At 46.6% G+C, this 22,809-nt stretch overlaps 1 non-coding gene and 1 pseudogene across 1 annotated transcript; both read right to left on the reverse strand.

The window, feature by feature from the left end:
- Nucleotides 1–8,405: 8,405 nt before the first annotated feature.
- TRNAK-CUU lies at nucleotides 8,406–8,478 on the reverse strand. The gene has a single exon. It is a non-coding gene; the product is annotated as a tRNA-Lys (tRNA).
- Nucleotides 8,479–15,075: 6,597 nt separating this feature from the next.
- Nucleotides 15,076–15,546, reverse strand: LOC102972805 (annotated as a pseudogene).
- Between the last annotated feature and the right edge of the window lie 7,263 nt (nucleotides 15,547–22,809).

Raw genomic sequence — 22,809 nt, forward strand, 5'->3', positions numbered from 1 at the left:
CAGCTGGCCAGGGGCTGGCCTGTCAAGGGGATGGGTCGGCTAACAAGGGGTTGGCCGCTTTCCACCCGCTGAGCAGGTCAACTGACGACACACACCCAGGAAGTGCAGGTAGAGGAAGCAAGATACAGGATGGGATGAACGTGGCAGGGCAGGGAGGCAGCGCGAAGTTGGGAGTGGGGGCACGGTGGGCTGCCCGGGAGAGCCTCTTGTCCTCACTAGCCTTCCCGTCTTCTGCCCTCAGACTTCCACCCCTGTGATCCCTGCGCGGATGCTGTGTTTGGGTAGGCCTGAAATTACCCAGGGCCCCGGCTCTTAAATGCACACAACCAAGGCTTTACAGGGCAGCCGCCAAGCAGAAGGAAGAAGGACATGAAGGCTTGTCCCAGAGGCACAGGTAGTGTGAGCTCCAGAGCCAGACAGATCAGAGTTAGGTCCCAGCTGTGTCACTCCATAGTGCTGGGACCGGGAACGGCCCCTCACTGTTGTCTGCACGTTCCTCACCTGCGGCGGCCGCACATCCCAGAGGTGGTCAGTTAGGATGGTGCGCGCAGGTGGGCGGCCGGTCCTGTGGCCTCCTTCTCCCATCTTCGGTTCACCCAGTCACGACCCTCCTCTGAGGTGGGTCTGCATGTCGCCCTGTGCCCACTGTACAAGCTCAGCGCCAGCGGGAGGGCGCCTGGTACCTGCTGTCTGCCCTTGGGCTGATGCCTGTTTGCGGCTTGACCGGAGTGCATTTGTATTGTGAAGTTCCGAGGTCTCCGTGAGCAACACAAGGCTGCTGCTGTTAAAGGACATCGGTTCTCCTGGAGGGACGGTCACATCTGGAAGCTGATGCCTGGGGCAGCTTTGCCACCAGCAGTTCCTCCTTCGTACCAAGCCTACCCTGCCCTGTCTGGTTTTATCCCCCCCAGCTCCCCCCCCCCCCCACCCCGGCCGTGCCTACCCCCATCTTAACCGAGCACCTGCTTTGTGCACAGCCCTGTGCTAGGCAGGAAGGCACGGTCCAAGGTCTGGACAGATAGGGGTCACCGGGAGGTTGAGTAAATGCGGCTTCTAGAATGTTCTCACAATGCAGATTCTTTTATTCCCTCTCTCATTATTTCCTTGTATGTGTATTTTTCCCTGGAGGTTTCCATGCTTCCCCTGTCTCTGGATGAAAACTGGCCTAGGCCTCAAAATTTAGGGGCCAGTCTTAGGTTAAACCCGAAGTTGCGGTTACCGTTCAATCATAAAACAGTGCCATTTCATTGATTGAAAGATGCAGTTGAAGGTAAAAATAAAATTTCAGAACTTGAATTAAAGTTGAGGCTTCTCTCCTCTTCCAGTTGGGATCTACTACAGATGGGAACCCCGCTGTCAGAGAAGAGGGACGTAGGTGGGTGGTCTTTGCTTACTGGCGGGGGTGGGGGGGGTGAGGAGGTGGGGGGGGGGTCAGGGGGTGAGGGGGTAGGGGCATTCCAGGCTGAGGCAGTTTAAGCAAAGGCACAAAACAGAACCCCATGCTCAGGAGCTCCCATGCTGTGTCATGTGGTTGAGACATCATGGACCAAAGAGATAGTCTTCCTCTTCATGGAATTCTCTCTCCTACCAGAGGGCAAAGCCCTTGAGGGCAGGGAGCACACACCAGCCACCAGCCCGTGGCGGAATCCTCCCGGCCAGCTGTATGCCTGCTGCCCAGGTGGTAAGTTACGCATATTTGTTCAATGAACGAATGATAGTACTGGGCAAACGGAGGTCTCTTATGCTTAGATTTTTATTGCTTTCTAATAATGGGGAGGCGGGGAGGTGGTGATTATTTCTTGGCCAAGTACTGGTCGTATGTGTGGGAGGGGTGGCGATACCTATCACGGGCGCTCAGGAGCTGATTTGGAGGTGGGAGCATTTACCGCCGCTGCATGAGGGGCTGGCATGAGTGCCTCCCACGGACATCCTCAAGGAAGTTTGTCTGGAGGCAGAGAAAAGATTTCTCACGAAGCAAAGATTGTCAGGAGTTGAGACCCAAACTTCCTCCCAGCTTCCTGAAACGAACCTGTCCCTCTGTCCGTCTTGCTTCCCTAGGGGGTGGGGATTAATATGAGCACTCGGGGCAAACAAAGCAAACTACCTTTGTTGAATGACTGGGAGGAACTTGGTGCTGTTCGGTTGAGGGAATGACCTTGTTAACAATGGGATGGGTGATTGCAGTTCAAGGGAAAGACCAGAAGTTCAGGAATCAGGCCTTAAGAGGTTGAGAGCTACCTCTAGCTCCACCTCCTGACTGCTCTCGCTGCCAATAGCATGGAGACATGGCATCTCTGGAGACCGTGGATCTCTTCCCACCAGTGTCTGGGGAGGTACCTCATTCTCTCTGGGCTTTGAGCAATGAGTGCACAAGAGGGGTTTCGTTAGACCCCTGAGACTGACTACGGCTCACACCCTTGAGATTGGGTAAGCCCGCCCACCCCCGTGCCTGTCGATTTCAGGTGCTAACCCAAAGCAGGCATCTGTTGTTGTTGTTTTTTTTTTAAATTTTTAAGTTTGTTTATTTATTTTGAGAGAGAAAGAAACAGAGCACACGGGTAGGGGAGGGGCGGGGGTGGGGGTGGAGAGAGAGAATCCCAAGCAGGCTCCGTGCTGTCAGTGCAGAGCCCGATGTGGGGCTCGGACTCAGGAACTGTGAGGTCATGACGTGAGCTGAAGTCAAGAGCCAGACACTTAACCAACTGAGCCACCCAGGGACCCGAAAAGCAGGCACCTCTAATCACCAGTCCCACATACTGCCGTTCCCAAATTGACGTGGTTTTCTTACCCCCAGTGCTGACCTCCCTCTGACCCTGTCCATGACGTTCTCAGGCACCCTTGCACTTTACAGATGGATCCCTTGCTCTCCCAGCACTCCAGCCTTTTCATTCCATGTGTATTTGCCCACAGTCTCCTGCCCGCAGTGCCCTTCTTGCCTCACCTTATTCACCTGAAAAACATCTTTTCTCTATCAAGACTGAGCTCAGGCATTATTTCTATGAAGATATTCCCTGCTCCCCCCTAGCATCACATCTTCCAAGATTTATTTCATGTTAACTGCTGAGTGCAATCCAGATGACACTGGCTCCTTGAAAAATGAATGCAGTCTTGGGCCAAATTAAGAAAGACATGGGATCAAGAAGAAGGGAGGTGAAAATCCTCCTTATATTCTGCTTCATTCAGGTTACATCTAGAACAGCGATGGTCAAGTATGGTCCGTGGCCTCCTGGGAATCCCCCAAACCCTTTTGTGGGATTCTCAAAGTCAAAACTACTTTCGTAGTAATACTAAGACTTTGTCTTTCCCACTCTGTGAACTTTTGCACGGATGGGACGAAAGCAGCGATGGGCAAAGCTGCTGGTGCCTAAGCATGAATCCAGATCGGGATTATCACCGCCAGCTTCCTCATGACTGTCGCTGATGAAACAGCAAAAATTATTAATTTTGTTAAATCTCAACCCTTGAGTGCACTTGTGAAAATATTCTGTGTGGTGAGATGAATAGCACACATGAGGCACTCGTCCCGCATACGTAAGGATGCGGTCTGGAGGAAAAGCACACGATTATTCCAGGTCTGAGCAAAAAGAAGTGCTTTATTCATGGAACACCCATTTTTTATTTTTTGTTGGAACAGTGACTGACCAATTGATTTTTCAGACTTCCTTTTTTTGGAAGACATGTTCTCAAAAGTCAATGAGGCGAGCCTGTCATTTCAAGGACACCAGCCGACAAGATTGGTTGCCAGTGGCCAAAATTGAGCTTGTCCGTCACAGGCCAATGGGTGTTAATGTAAAACCGTCTGCATAAAGCCCGTGGATATGGTTTCGATTTCTACAGTGCAACTGACTTTTAAAAAAAAATTTTTTTAATGCTTATTTATTTTTGAGAGACAGCACGAGCAGGGAGGGGCAGAGGGAGACAGACAGACAGACAGAATCCCAAGCAGGCTCCAGGCTCTGAGCTGTCAGCACAGAGCCTGATGGGGGGCTCGACACCCAGGCACCCTGAGTGCAACTAACTTTTTTTTTTTTAAATTTTTTTTTTTCAACGTTTTTTATTTTTATTTTTGGGACAGAGAGAGACAGAGCATGAACGGGGGAGGGGCAGAGAGAGAGGGAGACACAGAATCGGAAACAGGCTCCAGGCTCCGAGCCATCAGCCCAGAGCCCGACGCGGGGCTCGAACTCACGGACCGCGAGATCGTGACCTGGCTGAAGTCGGACGCTTAACCGACTGCGCCACCCAGGCGCCCCATAACTTTTAAGAAATGACCACTTGTCAAGTTTTGGCGTAGTATCAGAAAGAATATCTGGGGGCACCTGGGTGGCTTGGTCGGTTAAGTGTCTGACTTCGGCTCAGGTCATGATCTCACGGTCCGTGAGTTCGAGCCCCCCATCGGGCTCTGTGCTGACAGCTCAGAGCCTGAAGCCTGTTTCAGATTCTGTGTCTCCCTCTCTCTCTGCCCCTCCCCCGCTCATGCTCTGTCTCTCTGTGTCTCAAAAATAAATAAACATTAAAAAAAAAATTAAAAAAAAAAAAGAATATCTGAACAAAATTAAAAATGCCTCTGTTTTCCAAATACACAGCTGTGGGAAGCTGGATTTTCTTCATGTACTTCAACCAAGACAACATTTTGACAGGCCAAGTGTTGAAGCAGCTGCCTCCAAGAGATTTTCAAAACTGTAAAGTAATGCCAGTCCTCTGTAATTAAAAAAAAATTTTTTTTCATAAATGTTAATATATAATAGGCTTATCATTTCTCTAAAACAATAAACACCAACATATAACCCACAGTCACAAAAACTGTGGGGTCCTTAGTAATTACTGAGGATGTAAAGGAGCCTGAGGGTAAAAAGTTTGAGAACTGTTTTGTAAGCATGGTTTAGTCAGGTCTCTCCCCTTCTGTCACAGCATAGAGTCGTCAGACCCTAAATTTAGGGCTTTGATCTGGATCCCGGTTACATATTCCTATTGACTTTGGCCCCTAAGGCCAGCATATCAGAATTACTGGAATGTGGACCCGTCCTCTATCATGTTAATTGTCCTTCATGGCTTCATCTCCCCTGAAGTTGTTGCCATTCATTCATTATTCATTAATTAATTCAGACACTGAGTGCCTCTTATGTATCAAAATTCCATTTATCTCCATCTGAGTTGGATTATGGGTGGTTTATTATTTTATTATTTTTTAAATTTATTTTGAGAGAGAGAGAGAGAAAGAAAGTGCAAGCAGGGCAGGGGGAAAGAGCTTGGGGGGGGGGTGGGTAGGGAAAGAACCCCAAGCGGGCTCCACGCTCTCAGTGCAAAGCCTGATGTGGGGCTTGAACTCACAAACTGTGAGATCATGACCTGAGCCGAAATCAAGAGTCGGATATTTAACCCACTGAGTCACCCAGGCGCCCCAGATTATGAATGATTTCATTCGCTCCCCCTACCGATCTGTATGGTTTCCGGAAATGTGTGGAGAGATTTAGTTTTAGGCACCCATGATGAACCATAGGAATCTAGAAACCTCTTTCATAACTCAAATTTAACAAGTTTTTTTTCCCTAAAATTTTCCAATACACACACATAGAAAACATTTGTTGCTAACAAGTGTGGCTGGAACATGGTGAGTCACTTTGAGAACTTTTTTTTTTTTTTTTCCTGACATTGTCACCTTTCTACTCCCATAAATCTTTCAAATTCTTGAATGGGAGAGAGAAGAGGAATTGTCCAAGGGGCCAACTTGCCAGGTCAGCCTCAGGCTCCAGCCCTCAGGAATGAACATTCTTGTCCTTTCCCTCATCTTTGCTGCAATGTTGGTTTCATGCTGTCCCTGCCTCAGGACGCTCCGTCTTTCCCTTGCGTACTTGGCTATGTCACCAACCACCTCTGGAGGAGCTTACGACCCTTATACACTGCTGGCGGGAATGAAGATGGCACAGCTGCTTTGGAAAACAGTTTGGAAGTTTCTCAAAATGTTAAGTGTAGAGTTACCATATGACCCAGCAATTCTATGTATATACCCAAGGGGAATGCCTCATGTTCACACAAAAAAACTTATACACAAATGTTGCTGACTCCATTTATAATAGCTGACCAACAAACAAACAAGCAAGCGACCCAATGTCCATCAACTGATGAACGGATGAATAAAGCATAGCGTAGTCATACGGTAGAATATTGTTTGATAATGATAATTTAAAAAGTGAAGTCTGATATGCCCTGCAGCATGGATGAACCTTGAAAACACTGCTAAGTGTAAGAAACGAGTTGCCAAAGACAATGATATATTGCATGATTCCATTTATGTGAACTATCTGTAATAGGCAAATCTGTGGAGAGAAGAGGTAGATTAGCCTAGGGTCGAGGGCAGCAGGGCTTGGTTGGAATGGGAGTGACTGCTGATTGGTATGGGGTTTCTTCTTGGAGTGATGTAAACAGTTTAGCATGAGATTGGGGTGATGGTGTACAACTCTGTGAATGTGTTAAAAGCCAATGAACTGTACACTTTATTTCTTTAATGTTTCTCTTGGGGTGGGGGAGGGTGAGCAGGGGAGAGGGGCAGAGAGAGAGAGGAGAGAGAGAATCCTAAGCAGGCTGCATACCCAGCGCAGAGCCTGATGTGGGAGTTGTATGGTGTATACACTTTAAATTGTACACTTTAAATGAAGGAGTTGTATGGTGTGTGAATTCTGTCTCAATAAGACTGCCAACAAGAAATCAAATGCCAGGGGGAAACCAAATAAATCTCAACGTATCTGGAAGTTAACCAGTTAAACTATCACTAATTTCTAGAAAATTCTCACCTTCTTGATTAGTTTCAGTTGAAAGGAATCGAACCGTCCTCTCCCTTTAGTGTATCTGAAGTTGAATTTCCCTATTGCGCCTCTCCTGATGCCTTCTTCGACCTCCTGCGCTCAGCTTGTGATCCTGTGGGGCGGTTCTCACTTTTCTTCAGAGAACTCTTTGGGTCCAAGAGAGGCTATGACATTTGTCCAAGGTCATATCTCAAAAACATACAAGTCCCAAGTTAGGTCCTTTCTAGAGGTTGAAGGCTGTTCCTCCAAAGGCACAAAGAGATGATAACCTATCTCTGTTAAGTTATACTTTTAAAAAATTATATTCTCATCCCCTCTTCAAAATCTCAGAGGCACAAAAGGACTTGGGGAAACGACTTTGGTCTACAAGTAGTTTAGCTGAGTTTTTAACTGGCGTGCCCTCAGCTTGTCACTTCTGCTTAAAGTAACCTCAACCCATCATCCCAGTGTGCCCTACTTATGGTGTCACTTCAAACAAATTTTTTAAAATATAATTTATTGTCAAATTGGCTAACATACGGTGTGTAAAGTGTGCTCTTGGTTTTGGGATTAGATTTCCGTGATTCATCGCTTACATACAACACCCAGTGCTCATCCCAACAAGTGCCCTCCTCCATGCCCATCACCCATTTTCCCCTCTCCCCCACCCCTCCATCCACCCTCAGTTTATTCTCTGTATTTAAGAGTCTCTTACGGTTTGCCTCCCTCCCTCTCGAGAAACTTAACAGAACACCATGGGGGAAGGGAAGGAGAAAAAAAAATAGTTAAAAAAATTTTTTTTAATGTTTATTTATTTTTGAGACAGAGAGAGCACGAGTTGGGGAGGGGCAGAGAGAGAGAGAGAGAGAGAGAGAGAGAGACAGAGTCTGAAGCAGGCTCCAGGCTCCGAGCTGTCAGCACAGAGCCCAATGCGGGGCTTGAACTCAGGAACTGCGAGAACACAACCTGAGCTGATGTCAGACGTTTAACCAACTGAGCCACCCAGGTGTCCCTATGTTGTCATTTTTTAAGTGTGGCAAGGAATGAAAAGGATTGGAAAGCCCTGGAGTCTTCTTGGTGTTTTCTGTGGCTGAAAGCACTGAACAGAGGTGTCCCTCTGACTTGTATATGGCCATCACAACCCAGAAAAAGAGGTATGATACTGTTAGGGGATTGGCTAATAGCTGTGTGACTTTGGGGAAATTACTTAACCTTGCTAAGCCTAAATTTTGTCATTTGTGTAGTAGAGATAAAAATAATAGCTGTCTCCCAGTGTAGTGGTGAGGATCCAATGTAACATGCTTAGCTAGAGCCTGGTACACAGCTAGCACTCAATACGTGTAGCTGGTGTGCTTGTTAATTGTATATCATCTCCCTGCACTGGTGGTTGTCTGGGATCAATTTGGGCTTGCAGACTGACTTCCCTCTGCATGTTATTTCACTGATCAGGGAGGACAAACTCATTTTAATATTTCCCTTAAAACTTCCATCATAACTGAGAAGAGAAATCTGAGGAGAGAAACCAGGAACACGTCCAAGTGGTCTCCGATGTAGCCATGTGAACAATGTCATGAGGCTCTTAAAGGATGATAATTAAAAATAAAATTTTTTAAGTAAGCTCTATACCCAACATGAGGCTTGAACTCACAACCTTGAGATCAAGAGTCACATGCTTTACCGACTAAGCCAGCTAGGCTCCCAAAATAACTTGTCTTTTAATTTTAGAAAGAGAGAGAGCAGGTGCATGAACTGGGGAGAGATGAAGAGGGGGAGAGAGAAAATCTTAAGCAGGCTCCATGCTCAGTGCAGAGCCTGACATGGGGCTTGATCCCATGACCTGGGATCATGACCTGAGCCAAAATCAAGAGTTAGATGCTCAACTGGGTGAGCCACCCAGGTGCCCCAATAATTTTTAATGAAAAGAAAAACACCTAAACAACTATGATATGATGCTCCCAAGAGAAAGCAGTATACAAAATTGCATGTACAATGTGCCCATTTGACAAGGAAACCATCAGGCAAACTTGCCTGTGGAGAGAAAAGGAACCTGGAGAGAGAGCCATCAAAATGTGAGCCGTGATAGTGCAGTTGTGGGTAGTTTTTCTTCTTCCTTCTATTTTTCCGAATGTGTCACATTTTCCTTCATGGGGAAAACCCCCATGTTTGTTTATTTAAAAGACAGCCACCCCAGAACAGACAAGGTGAATCATGGGTCAAATATAGTAACAGGAAAACCCTTTAGGCATTGAGATAGTGGAGAAAAGGAGTCCCTAGGTCCCATGCTCCTCTCCTCCTCCGAGAGTGTGGTTACCTACCTTAGGGTTTTCCAGAGCCTGGCCCACCCTCAGCTGACCTCTCCCCAGCTTTTAGCACTCCCTGTGGATACCAGTCTGGAGTGAGCCCTGAGGCTGTGTTCCTGGGGACAGAGACTGACTGTGTCCTCTTCGTCTTTGTGCCCCCAAGGCCAAAAGCAATGCCTTGTGTGTGGTAAGAACACAGTAAGGGTTGGATAGAGAGAATCTCCAAGGTTGTTTTTTATGACTTGTGACTTGACTTGAGACCTGACCTGCCAACCAAGCCTCTGGGACCAGATGGTATCGGAATTCACAGCACCATACTCGTGAAATGGATACACCAGTATGGAAAGAGGCATCTGGGGGACTCCGTTCTTCTAAACCAGCCTCATCATTATTCCCCAGTATTCTCATTGTTCTGCCATCTTCTCTGATTAGCAACCTCTTCTCAGAGGTGTAAAGATCTCCATTAGCTCAAAGACCGTTATGTCTTGGAGTTTGAATACGTGATATTCAAGTTTACATTTTCCAATCACTATTGTAATTAACTTATCCCGACAAAGCTGTTACTGACAAGCATCTGGCTATGTTGTGGACCAAACTATATCCTCTACAACTTAACAATGCAACCCCACAAGGCCCTGCTTATCCAGGTCCTTCTTGGCCCCGGTCTCCTACCCCAGGACTCCCTCCCTCTTCGTACTCTGATCCAGCCGCATCATGTTTCCTGCCCAAATGGGCCCAGTGTTTTGGGCTCTGATCCCAGCCTTTGTTCACCCTATTCCCCTGTCTATTGTGCCCTGCCCTTGGTCCATCTGCCAAACACTTCCCCTCTCTTTCAAGGCTACTTCAAGGCTCCTTTACAAAGCCTTTCTTGACTTCTATCCATGGGTAACACTGGTTACTCCCTAAGAATACCACCGTCCCTAGAACATTTCTTGCACTTATTCCATATTCACCCTTTCTCCATTTATTTACTGGACACTTAATAAGGAACTAGGTGCTTGGTATACATTGTCTCGAATTCTGGCAGTAACCAAGTGAGGAGGCATTGTCGTTACCCTTTGCTAATGAGGACACTGGGGCTCAGAGAAGTGAGGGACTGGTCCGGGTTCTCACAGATGTTAATGGTAGAGCCAGGATGGACACTGGGTCTGTGTGATTCCAACACTCAGTCCGGTTTTGCCAGCGTGAACTGGATTACCCAGCCACATGGTGGTTGCTACAGGTAGTGGTGGCTATGCATTGTCAGTAGTCCCCAGATAGGAGGGGCTTAGAGCAGCAGTCTGGTTACAAAGGGAGCAGCTAAGAGATGGTCTGAAGTGGCATTTGGGCAATAATCATACTGCTTTTTATGGACTGCATGTTTATATAAGGCAGTTTTAGAGGGGCTTGATGGAGATTCTGGGGTGCTGAAACCCTCCCTTGCATGACCACTGTGGATGGACTCAGGGAAAAGTTGGAGGTAGCGGGCTTGGTCAAGGAAGCAGAAGGCAGAAATGCAGTTATAGGAAATCACGTGTCCATATCAGGATGATCAGTCACTCAACTTCATCATCCACACTGAGTCATACCAAGACGGGCGTTCCATCAGGAGTAGATGATGCCATCCAGTCCCTAGAGGAATCTCCAATCCAAAAAATATGTGTGAAAGAAGAAATTTGAAATTTGTGGGGTATTAATAATAATTAATAATAGCCCTTTAAAAAAGTTCTCACTAAATGACATCTCCATTCTCCTGAGAAGGGAGCAGCAATTATTTTTTTTTCTAAAACAAGAAAGAAAAAATTAATTGGGAAGAGCAAGAAACAATTGCTATTATTAACAATAAAATCATGACACTTGGGTGTAAAAGTTTCAACTTAAAAAAATCTTTTAAGTCTACTTATTTTGAGAAAGACAGAGACAGCTCAAGCAGGGGAGGGGCAGAGAGAGAGAATCCCAAGCAGGCTCTGTGCTGCCAGCGCAAAGCCAGATGTGGGGGGTTCAAACTCACAAAACTGTGAGATCATGACCTGAGCTAAAACCAAGAGTCAGACGCTTAACCAACTGAGCCACCCAGATGCCCCAAATTTTCAACTTTTCCAAAGAGCTATCATTGATCATTATCTCATTTGGTTCTCACTTCCATTAAGTGAGGTTTCAGGAGAGCCTCTTACCCCTAATCCACAGGGCGAGACAAAGCTCTCTGTGATGGAAACTGGGAGGAATGATGAAGCCCTAATGGGTCCTGTGAGGCAGGTGCTCCAGTGCTCATCATGGAAATTGAAGTTACTCAGTGAGCTGTTGTGGGCAGAGAGAGGGACCGGGTAGGTCCTTATTGACTGGAAGTGAGTTGAACTCAGGTCCTGGTAGACAGAAACTGTCCCTATGAGAAGGCAGGTGAGCTGTTACTACCTTTACGGTTTCCTTGGTGATCAGATTCGTTTGGGTTGGCAAGGACATTCTCAAAAGTCCTCAGATGGCATCACCAATAGTGCCAGGCAATATCCTTGCACACAGGGCAAAGTTCAGCACCCTCTGAGTTGACCACGCAGGGATGAGTAACTTGCTTGTTGACATTTGACCCCTGATGCCTGCGACCCTCCTCTCTTCCTTTCAGCTTTAACTACTGCCTTCTTTTAGGATAGCACTAGTTATAGATGCTGTTGTACCAAGAAGCACTGATGATATCATCTGTTTCTTCTATTCTTCATCCTTTTATTATTGATTTGATTCTAGGTTCTGGTTTTGAATAGGTCACAGCACATATAGTAAATAAATACTATCATATTAAGCTTTAAAGTCATCCTTTTCACTGGCATCGATGTCAACGTATTTCAACCCATTTTGATTCAGTTCAAAACAGTTCAGTAGGTTTTTGAACGCCTACTCATTCAGAGCATTGTGTTGGGCACTAAGGATACAGATGTGCCTCCTTATGGCTCCATTTCTCATGAGGCTTACCGTCTAGTGAGAAGACAGACATTAAAGAAGTAATTATATGCCATTAGGATAATCACCAACGCTACAGGATAGTGTAGTAGGAAGACTCAACCTAATCTTTCTTTTCTTTTCTTTTTTTCTTTTTTAAGACTCAGCCTAATCTTGATGGGTAGAGCAGGAAATGGGCACAAGGAAGGAAGAAGGGGAAGTAAGATTCCAGCTGAGAATTGAAGGATGAATTTGTTGGAGGTGGGTGGGTGTTGGAGGGTGATGGGGACAGGAAGCAGAGAGCACTTCAGTGGAGAATATAGCAGTGCCAAGGTCTAGAGAGCTTGGTGTATTTGTAAGCTTAAGGGAAGACCAGTTGTTTCCTACTACAAGGGGGAGAGTCATAGGGGATGACCTAGGACAACCTCGCCAGAGCTATGCTATGGATCTGGGACTTTATCCCTAGGGATTGGGAAGGCTGGATTAAGTGGTTGGGATGTATTATACTAAGCAGGTAGCAGATGATGATTATGACGATGGGGTTGAAGATGATTGTACTCACAAACACATTGTGCTTACTACGTGCCAATCACTGTTCTAAGCACCTTACAAACATGAATTAATTTACATAAAGACCCTTCTAATCTACCTCCATTTTCTGGTACCAGGAGGCAAGACCAAGCCAAAGTATATGAGAGAAACCTGAGTCGGGTGCTGGGGAGACCAGAGACCAGAGGCAAACCCTACGAGAGTGTTCTGGAACCAAGTTCTCAGGGTCTGGCAGAGAAGGACCTGAAGGAGAGCAGGTTGGGGATAATCCAAGAGGGCCAGGTGACTGGCACAGACAGCTTTGGGGTTTCTCAGCTCGGCTTAAATGGCAGAAGGCACATCACACAGAGCTTGGTGTGCCGAGGTGGTCTATCTCCTGCTCTTGGTGTGAACTTCAGAAGATAATGGAGGTGACCCAGATACTCCTGTATAGGGTACGTGGCCATTAGAATTGCAAATGCTAGGCTAAGACATGAGTAAAAAGTAGGAGAACTTCTATGTTATGATCAGAACCTGAAAATGTTTTTTGAAATTTTGTATTGCTTATTTATTCTTGAGAGACAGAGCATGAGCATGGGAGGGTCAGAGACAGGAGGAGACACAGAATCCAAAACAGGACAGAGCCCGACGCGGGGCTCAAACTCCCAAACTGCAAGATCATGATCTGAGATGAAGTCAGACGCTTAACCGACTGAGCCACCCAGGTGCCCTGATCAGAGTCTCAATTTTAACCGGTACTGGCATTGACTGGCTAAGTCATCTGTCAGCTGACAATATGGGTGATGTCCACTGCGCGTACGTCGCAGTAATTTGGAGCGGGGCACGGGTATTCGTACCGTGCATGGTATCGAGAAAGCTACCCTGGCCCAGAGTCTGAGAGGTTTGCCTCTAATGCCCGTGTTGCTATCATCCAGCCACGCGAGCTGCTGCAAACCACTCGCCCTGCCCAAGTCTCAGTTTTCTCATCTGTGAAACGGGCTCTATGCAATTGTTATGACGATGGAATGAAATTTTATGTGTGAGCGCATCCCTCCTAGGGGCGACAGACACATCACTGGATTAGGGGCGAGCGGATGCTGAGGAAACTGGCTGTGCTCTAAATCAGCATAAAACTGGCTTGTCCCAGAGCGTCAACTTTATAAATTGGTGTCATTCGGGAGATGCAGTTGGCGGGTATCTGCGTGTGTGCTTTCAGGGCATCCTTTCCCCGGGAAAGGGGCCCACAGAATACAAATGAGGGTCTGAGGGTTGCACGGCAGGCTCTCAGCAGAATGGGCAGTTGCCATGTGATCGGCGTGGCAGGCTCACAGCAGGGCGGACAGCTGTGACAGTAGCCGCTTCTGCTTCCCATCATCCTTTCTCTCTCTCCCACCTGACTTTGCAGGGACCAGCTATCCTCCACGCAGATGGTTGTGACTAAGTTCCGGAGTATCTAGAATTCCAAGAAGGGGTAGAGGCAGATGGCCTGGAGTGGTCAGAGAAAGCTTTAAGCAGACCCAGGGACTTGAGCTAGACGTTGAAAGGCAAACCGAAGTGGGGCAGTCGTGGAGAAGGAAAGGCATTTCAGGTGGAAGGATCAGCAGGAGCAAAGGCTCAGAGGCACAAGTGAATGCGGGGCTGTGACCTGGTGGCAGGGCATTCTCAGGAGATGGTGAGAGATAACCAACAAATCAAATCAACCACCATCCCGCGTCTGGATTATGTCTGGCACCTTGCCGATCAATTTATTGCTAGCCTGGCCTTTCCTGGTCACCTGTTTTATGAGCCAACATCCATCACTCATTGTCAGAAAGTTCTTGCTCATGTCTAACCTAAGTCCACACTGCTAACATGAGGTTGTTTTTCCCGGGTTTGGTCTTCAGAAGAGATAAAAGGCACAGTTTATGGGAAGGCCCAGCTTGGAAAATATCCAGGTCTTGACTCCAAATATCCCCGTGGAAAGCTTCTGCTGTCTGGAATGGCCCAAGGAACTGGAGCAGAGGGATCCTGCTTCCAGAGAGGGGTTCTTGGCTGTTCTGGGGCTTCCGAGTATTTCCTCCTTGTCTTTTTTTGTTTTTTTTTAATTTTTTAAAAATGTTTTTATTTATTTTTGAGACAGAGAGAGACAGAGCATGAGCAGAGAAGGGGCAGAGAGAGAGGGAGACACAGAATCGGAAGCAGGCTCCAGGCTCTGAGCCGTCGGCACAGGGCCCGACGCGGGGCTCGAACTCACACACTGCGAGATCATGACCTGAGCCGAAGTCGGACGCTCAACCGACTGAGCCACCCAGGCGCCCCTTGTTTTTTTTTTTTTTTTTTAACTAAAACAGTTGACAATTTTATTTTCACATTTCACAATAGAAATGAAAATTGCCCCCCCCCCTTTTTTTTTTTGGTCCCACTACTCCTCTGCCAAAACTATTCTCTCTCTTGATAGGAAGGGGGAGCAAGTCTTCCCTGTCATGCTGTTAGAAAACACCCAGAGTCACAGCACCATGATCTCCTGGTGAAGCAGAACAAGTCATAGAAAATGGATATAAAGAGGTTCCCGTCTCTGCTTATCTGCCTGGTCGGGTCATTCCAGGCCGGGTGGGCGCCATCATGGGATGGGCGGGGCTCTCACCACTGGGGGCCCAGGCGTCGTTGGCATGTGGGCTCCCCTAGATGGTCTCATTCCAGAAGCAGGTCCCACTGGCATCATCCCAGGAGAGGGAGGGCCCATCCTTGGCATCATGGCAGGGCCCCCCCTTAAGGGTCCTGGCATCATACCAGGGCGAGGAGGACTCGGGAGCCTGGGGGGAGGTGGGATCATGGCCCAGGCAGGAGGAGGAGCAGAGAATGAAGGAGGAGGGATCTTGCTGAAATGCCGCGGTGGTTTTGTGGGTCAGGCTCTGAGCCTGCTCTCTATCCATTTCTGATAGTCTTTTACATTCTCTTTGTGTTTCCTACCGCTGTGGTGTTGTCTTTCTCACAGATGGAGAGTCATGGGTCAGGGATGTGTCACAGGGGTCACAGTACAACCCAGCCATGCTGTTCTGCGGGCCAGTGACCGCCCCCCCCCCTTTGTCTTTTCGGCTGATAAAAGGGCTTGAGATTCCCCCATTCAGCTCATGTTGAGAAGGGAAAAAAAAAAAAAAAAAGGAAGAATTCCTCGTCTTTGTTTTTGGAATAAAAATAATGTGCAGATGCCAAAGATCATATTGGGATGCAGCATTTAAGAGAAAAATAGCACAGGTTTTTAAAGGTAGTTTATTTCTGGGCGCCTGGGTGCCTCAGCCGGTAAGTGTCCGACTTTGGCTCAGGTCACCATCTCACAGTTTGTGAGTTTGAGCCCCACATTGGGCTCTCTGCGGTCAGCACAGAGCCTGCTTTGGATCCTCTGTCCCCCTCTCTCTCTCTGCATGTCTCGCCCCCCTCCCCCGCTCTCAAAAATAAATAAACATTAAAAAAATAAACTATATTTCTGATTTTTAAAATGGGTGCTTCTGGTATGTTAAAATTGCCCCCAAAAGCAAGGGAATGGCATCAGAGAGACCAGGGCTCCTGTTCTGACCCGGGCACTTGCTAGTTGCGAGAACCTAGGCAAGTTATTACACTTTTCTGAGCCTCAGTTTCCTCATCTGTAGAGTGGGGTAGGGCAGAGGAATCCTTTCTCCATAGGGTTGTTAGAGAAATTACCACATTATAGCACAGACGGACACTGGGAGTTCAAGCTCCCCAGTCTACCTTGTTCTCATTCTTTTCTGTTGCCTCTCCCATTTCTTCCTCCCCTTCCCGATCCACTAGTCTGGTCCAAGTCTTAACCTGCCTGAGGGGCCTCCAGGGCAGAGCTCACAGCTGCTTTCCTCTGTTGGCACCTGGAGCCCAGCTCCCCTGCCCAGAGAAACAGGGAACTCCTTCTGGAGGTGAACCTGTTGGTCTCCCTTTCATCTTCCTTATCAAGCTGGGGTGATGAAATCGAGCGGCCCAAGACAATTACCTGTGCTGTCAAGCACTGGAATTTAATCAGAACTCACAGACCAGCTCTTTGGCTTGTGGCAGTTGGGGAGCTCGAGACATTCTGGCCTTCCCCACTTTGTGCTGCTTTTTCTGATACTGCGAATACTTTTGGATGCTTATTGGTATGCAGGAAAGCACTGAATATCTGGCTTTTTAATAAGAGTTCCCGTGGAGGGGTGATTGATTGCATCTCTGGAGGCCAGTTGCCACTTCAGAGACTAATGGCGCAGCTTTTCAGCAAAGAACCTAATTAAACAAGCTCGAGAAAGCTCCAAACTGACGTGTCTCTGTGGGGCCACAAGACCATGGTTTCAGGGACAAAGAGGGAGGCTCCAATGCCAGCCGCGTGAAATAAACATTTTCATCCCACAGCCCTTTCCAAAGGCCCCAAGGACTCCTGTTGGTGGGGCCCCCTTGGGGACCCTGCCAGGAATCCGGGAGTGAGGCAGGGACCAGGACTCCCTAAATCTTTTTTCCTCTAATAGTACAGGGGAGTACCGGCTGGAAGTCATTTGTTTAACAAATTAATTTCCTATTTCATTTAATCAATGAATAATTGTCATATGCATTTTTTTTTACTTACAGAATAGGTAAGATATTTTCATGCTTCAAAATTCAGAAGATATGAGGTAAAAGTCCCCCTCCGATGCACTCCCCAACCCAAGGTCTGGAGGCAAGCAAGGATTCCAGTTTCTTATACCCCCTTCCAGAGATATACTGTGTACAGAAAAGCTATACATATTTTATTCCTTTACCTGTTTTTTTTAATCATATAAATGTTAGTCATTTATAAACTTTGTCCCAAACCTTGATTTTTAAAAACTTAATAAGGGGCACCTGGGTGGCTCAGTCGGCTAAGTGTCTGACTTCGGCTCAGGTCATGATCCCGCAGTTTCTGAGTTCGAGCCTTGCATCAGACTCTGTGCTGACGGCTCAGAGCCTGGAGCCTGCTTCATATTCTGTGTCTTCCCCTCTCTCTGCCCCTTCCATGTTCATGCTCTCTCTCTCTTTGTCTCTCAATAATAAACAAACATTAAAAAATTAAAAAAAAAACCTTAATAATAAATCTTGGAATTTTTTCAAAAATTGCATAAAAACTTCATTATTCTTTTTTGTGGTTGGTTTTAGTCCACTGTGTGGAGACATCCCAACTTTTTTGTGATCTCCTCTTGAGAGATATCTGGTTTGCTTCCATTCTTCTGCTATTCACTGCAGCGAATAACCGGGGACAACTGTCATTTGGTACATGGGCAAGTCAGTCTGTAGGATAAGTTCCTAGAAAGGGGTTGTTGGGTGGAAAGGTATATACCTTTGTAATTTTGAACAGTGTGGTGAAATTGCCCTGTTGAAAAGTTGAACCAATTTACACAACCATCAGCAAAGTATACGTGTGTTTTCAACATGCAAGTGTGTTTAATTGAGTGTCTATTATGTTCCCCATATATCAGGTGGTTAAAAAGGTAGAGCCAACCTCTAATGGCTTCCCTTTGCCCTTAGGTAAAGAGCAGCCTCCTACCGGCTGCCTTGTATGACCCCCAGCTTCCCTGCCTTCCTCTCTCCTTGCCCAACTCACCACCCTCAGGCACACCGACCCTTCTTTAGTTCCTCAAAGATGCCAACCTCCTTCCCCTCGCGTGACCTTTGTATATGAAGTGCCAGACGCTTAGAAGGCCCTTTCTCCCCTCTCCTCACCTTGTTTTTTAAATGTTTATTTCTTTTTAAGAGAGCGAGAGAGACAGAGTGTGGGCAGGGGAGGGGCAAAGAGAGAGGGAGACACAGAATCCGAAGCAGGCTCCAGGCTCTGAGCAGTCAGCGCAGAGCCCGATGTGGGGCTCGAACTCACAGATCACGAGATCATGACCTGAGCTGAAGTCAGAGGCTTAACCGACTGAGCCACCCAGGCGCCCCGCCCCTCTCCTCACCTTGTTAACCATTTTTAATCCTTAGCACTCAACTCAGGCACCATGACTAATTCTCTATAGCTAAGTTATAAGCTCCCCAGCACCATGGACTCCTCCTCAAGGCCCAGAAGCTATTATCCATTTCATTTCTGACGTTATTCCGTTAATGTCTGTCTTTCCTGCTGATCTGTGAGCTCCATGAAGGCAGGGACCATGTCTGTTTTGCTCCCCATTGTAGCTCCAGAGCTTAGCACTCTCCCTGGTGCCCAACAGGCACTCAGTAAATATTTCTTATTTGGATTTATTCAAGAAGATCAATGCCTATTAAGTATCAACCATGTGCAGGAACTATTCTAGGTACTGGGAACCTATTTGTGAATAAAACAGACAAAATTCCTGCGTGGTGCTCAACATTCTGACAGTGGTTGGGGAGAGGAATATGCAGTCAATAAATACATAAACTGAACATAGAATATGTCAGGTTGTGGTACATGCTATGAAAAGAAATGAAGCGTGGTAAAGAAGTGCAAGATAGGATCGGGAGAGCCATTTAACAGAGTCTTCAGGGGCACCTGGGTGGCTCAGTCGGTTGAGATTGGACTTTGGCTCAGGTCACGATCTCACGGTTTGTGAGTTTGAGCCCCGCATCGGGCTCTGTGCTGTGCTCCAGTTTGGATCCTCTGTCCCCCTCTCTCTCTGCCCCTCCCCCACTCATGCTCTCTCAAAAATGAATAAATATTAAAATGAATAAATAAATAAAGTAGAGTCTTCAGGAAGTTCTTTTAAATAAGGCGATATTTGAGCAGAGACCTGTATGAAATGAGGGAGTGAGCTGTGTGGATATTTGGAAGATGAGCATTCCAGACTAAGGGAATGGCAAAGACCTTGAGGCTGGTCCATCATAGGCATGTTAGAGGAACAACAAGAAGACCAGCATGGTTGGAATCAAGAAAGCAAGGGGAAGTGAATGAGGATGGACGGATGAATGAATGACCCATTGACGTGTGGTGGGAAAGGTGAAATTTGCAAGGGGAAAAACTGTAGTGTTAGACCAGAATCGACAAGGGTCTTCAACAAGTGGTACCAGGGCAAACAGACATCTACATACAAATCGTTGACCTTGATCTACACTTCCCACCATCTACAAAAATTAAAATGGAGCAGAAACCAAAATGCAAAACTTAGAACTATAAAGCTCCCAGGAAAAAAAAAAGAGAACATCTTTGTGATCTCAAGCTAGTAAAGAATTGTATCTAAGAATAGATACAACACCAAAAGTATGATCTGTAAAAGAAAACAAATTGTAAATTGGACTTCTTCAAAGACATTGTTAAGAAAATGGGGAGACAAGTCATAAACTTGGGAAAAATCATTGCAGAGTGCGTAACTGATAAATGACTTGTATATAAAGGACTCTTAATACTCAAAAAAGCAAACAACACAATTTAGAAAGGGCAAAAGACTGGAACAGGTACTTCAAAGAAGATACAGGAGTGGCAAAAAATATGGATAGCAAGTTACATGGAGAAGTATGTGAAAAGCTGCTCAACGTTGTTAGTAATTAATGAAATGCGGATCAAAACCACAGTGTTATATCATTATCCATCTTTTACAATGTCTAAAGTAAAAAGTATTGGGGCGCCTGGGTGGCGCAGTCGGTTAAGCGTCCGACTTCAGCCAGGTCACGATCTCGCGGTCCGTGAGTTCGAGCCCCGCGTCAGGCTCTGGACTGATGGCTCGGAGCCTGGAGCCTGTTTCCGATTCTGTGTCTCCCTCTCTCTCTGCCCCTCCCCCGTTCGTGCTCTGTCTCTCTCTGTCCCAAAAATAAATAAAAAACGTTGAAAAAAAATTTAAAAAAAATAAATAAATAAAATAAAGTAAAAAGTATTGATTCTATCAACTGCTGACTAGGTTGCAGAGTACCTGGAACTCTTTTTCATTTTATTTCATTTCATTTCATTTCATTTCATTTCATTTCATTTCATTTCAATTTATTTTATTTTATTTTATTTTATTTTATTTTATTTTATTTTGAGAGAGAGAGAGAAAGAGCACCTGCATGCATGAGCAGGGAAAGGGCAGAGGGAGAGAGAGAGTGTGGGACCCAACCCGGGGCTTGATCCCACAAACCTGGGATCATGACCTGAGCCGAAATCAAGAGTCGGATGCCCAAACAACTGAGTCACCCAGGCACCCAGATTATCTGGAACTCTTTTTTTTTTTTTAATTTTTTAATTTATTTTTTAGAGAGAGAGAGAGAGAGAGAGAGAGAATGAGTGGGGGAGGGGCAGAGGGAGAGGGGGAGAGGATCCAAAGCAGGCTCTGCACTAACAGCAGAGAACCGGTGCGGGGCTCGAACTCATGAACCATGAGATCGTGACCTGAGCTGGGACACTCAGCCAACTGAGCCACCCCGGCGCCACCTGGAACACTTACACCTTGCTGGTGGCAGTGCAAAAATGCTGCAGCCACTTTAGAAATCACCTTGGCGGTTTCTTACAAAGTTAACATATATCCACCGTATGACCCAGAAATCTCACTCACCCCGAAAGGAAAACAATGATCACACAAAACCTGTATGTGAATGATTACATCGGTTATTTGTAATTGCCCAAACTTGGAAACAACCTAAGTTATCCTTCATTGAGGAATATATAGATAAACTGTGGCACATCCATACAAGGAAGTAATACTTCTCCATTAAAAAAAAAAAAAAAGTGGACTCCAGATATGTATAGCAACATGAATGGATATCAGATGCCTTATGCTAAGTGAAAGAAGCCAGACTCCGGTCTGCATACTTGGACATTTTGGAAACGGCCAAACTATGGGGACAGAAAATTGATCAGGGCTTGCCAAGCATCTGAGATCAAAACCTGAGCCACATGATCTCTCTGAGCTTCTGTTTCTTCATCTGTAAAGTGAGGGTGATTATACCCATCTCCTCAGGTGTTGTGAGCACTCAATGCCAAACTATACGAAATAGCTGGAAAACTGCCAGGGCTCAAGAAATGCTCGTTTTCTCCCCTTTTTCTTCTCCTACTTTGGGAAGACCCCTTTTACAGTTGGCTGATCTCTTCTATTAAGTGTTGATTGGACTAGTTTGCCTCTTGGAGGGGCCTCGTATCTTTAGATTCTGGAGGCACCTTCTTGCCCTCTAGGCGTCAACAGCTTCTACTGACATATGTTGACTATGACTTGGGTGGTGATACCATCTAGAATCCAACCCAGGATTCAGATAGGTCTGAAGCCCCAGTGGGATGGCTTTCTAGAACCCTATTTGCATAAAGGATAGAACCTCCCTGAGAACTCGTTCTAAGAAGGTGATACAGCCAAGGATGATGAATGGCTAGGAAGGAGCCCTTAGGAATGACCGAGGCGGGGAGAGAGGGCAAGGACTCCGATGGTCTCTCAGATTGGCACACCTGCCCAGCCTCCCTTGGACTGTTTAGGGACTCCCCTCTCAAAGGAGTGTAGCACCAAGAGGGATTACTGCAAAGAGGGATTCTCTTCCTCTTTGCACCAGCAAACCTCACAACTTTAATATTTCAAGGGCTCCTGGGTCTTGGCTATGACAGGAGATGGTGGTGTTTCATGGCCATGGTAGTGCCCTGGAACAGCTCTGTGAAGAAACCAGGGCTGAGCAGGAGAGGACTCAACCATGGGCACATGGGGGGAAGTCTCCAGGGAACTCCCAGAAGTGCATGAGCATATGGAACAAGGGGAAGGGGGTTTTGAGTCATTACTCTTCTTGGAGCACCTTCTGTGTCTGTAGGCTGGGAGGATCTTCTCCCTATTTCTCCCCACCTTTCCTTCTGATGATTGTCACGTAGTGTCTACAGATGATTATGATCCTTCCGGTGTGGCCAGGCATTTGAAGACAAGCCCAAAGGAGGTCTTTGTTAACAGAAATTTGGTCAGCAGACATCCATTAAGCATCTACTGAGCACACATCATAGACAGAGCCCTGGTATGTTCTAACGGGAGGCTCCAGTCTCCCTGGTGAGTGCCTCTTATTGGGGGTAGTCACGCATGAAACAACTTTAGAATTGTGGTCTTAATAATATATGTTCTCATACAGACACAAGGGTGGTGGGCTCTAGGCGTGGGAAGAAGAAGGAGCTTCTAGGCTCTTTCCAGAAGAAGGAGCTTTAAAAACTCTGAGGCCTGAGGGGTGCCTGGGTGGCTCAGCCGGTTAAGCATCCAACTTCCGCTCAGATCGTGATCTCGTGGCTCGTGAGTTTGAGCCCCACATGGGGCTGCTCAGAGCCTGGAGCCTGCTTCAGATTCTGTGTCTCCCCCTCTTCCTGCCCCTCCCCTGCTCATGCTCTCGCTCTCTCTCAACGAGTAAATAAATATTAAAAAATAAAAAACAAAAACTCTGAGGCCTGG

Source organism: Panthera tigris, chromosome E1, assembly GCF_018350195.1.
Source record: "Panthera tigris isolate Pti1 chromosome E1, P.tigris_Pti1_mat1.1, whole genome shotgun sequence".
NCBI lineage: Eukaryota > Metazoa > Chordata > Mammalia > Carnivora > Felidae > Panthera > Panthera tigris.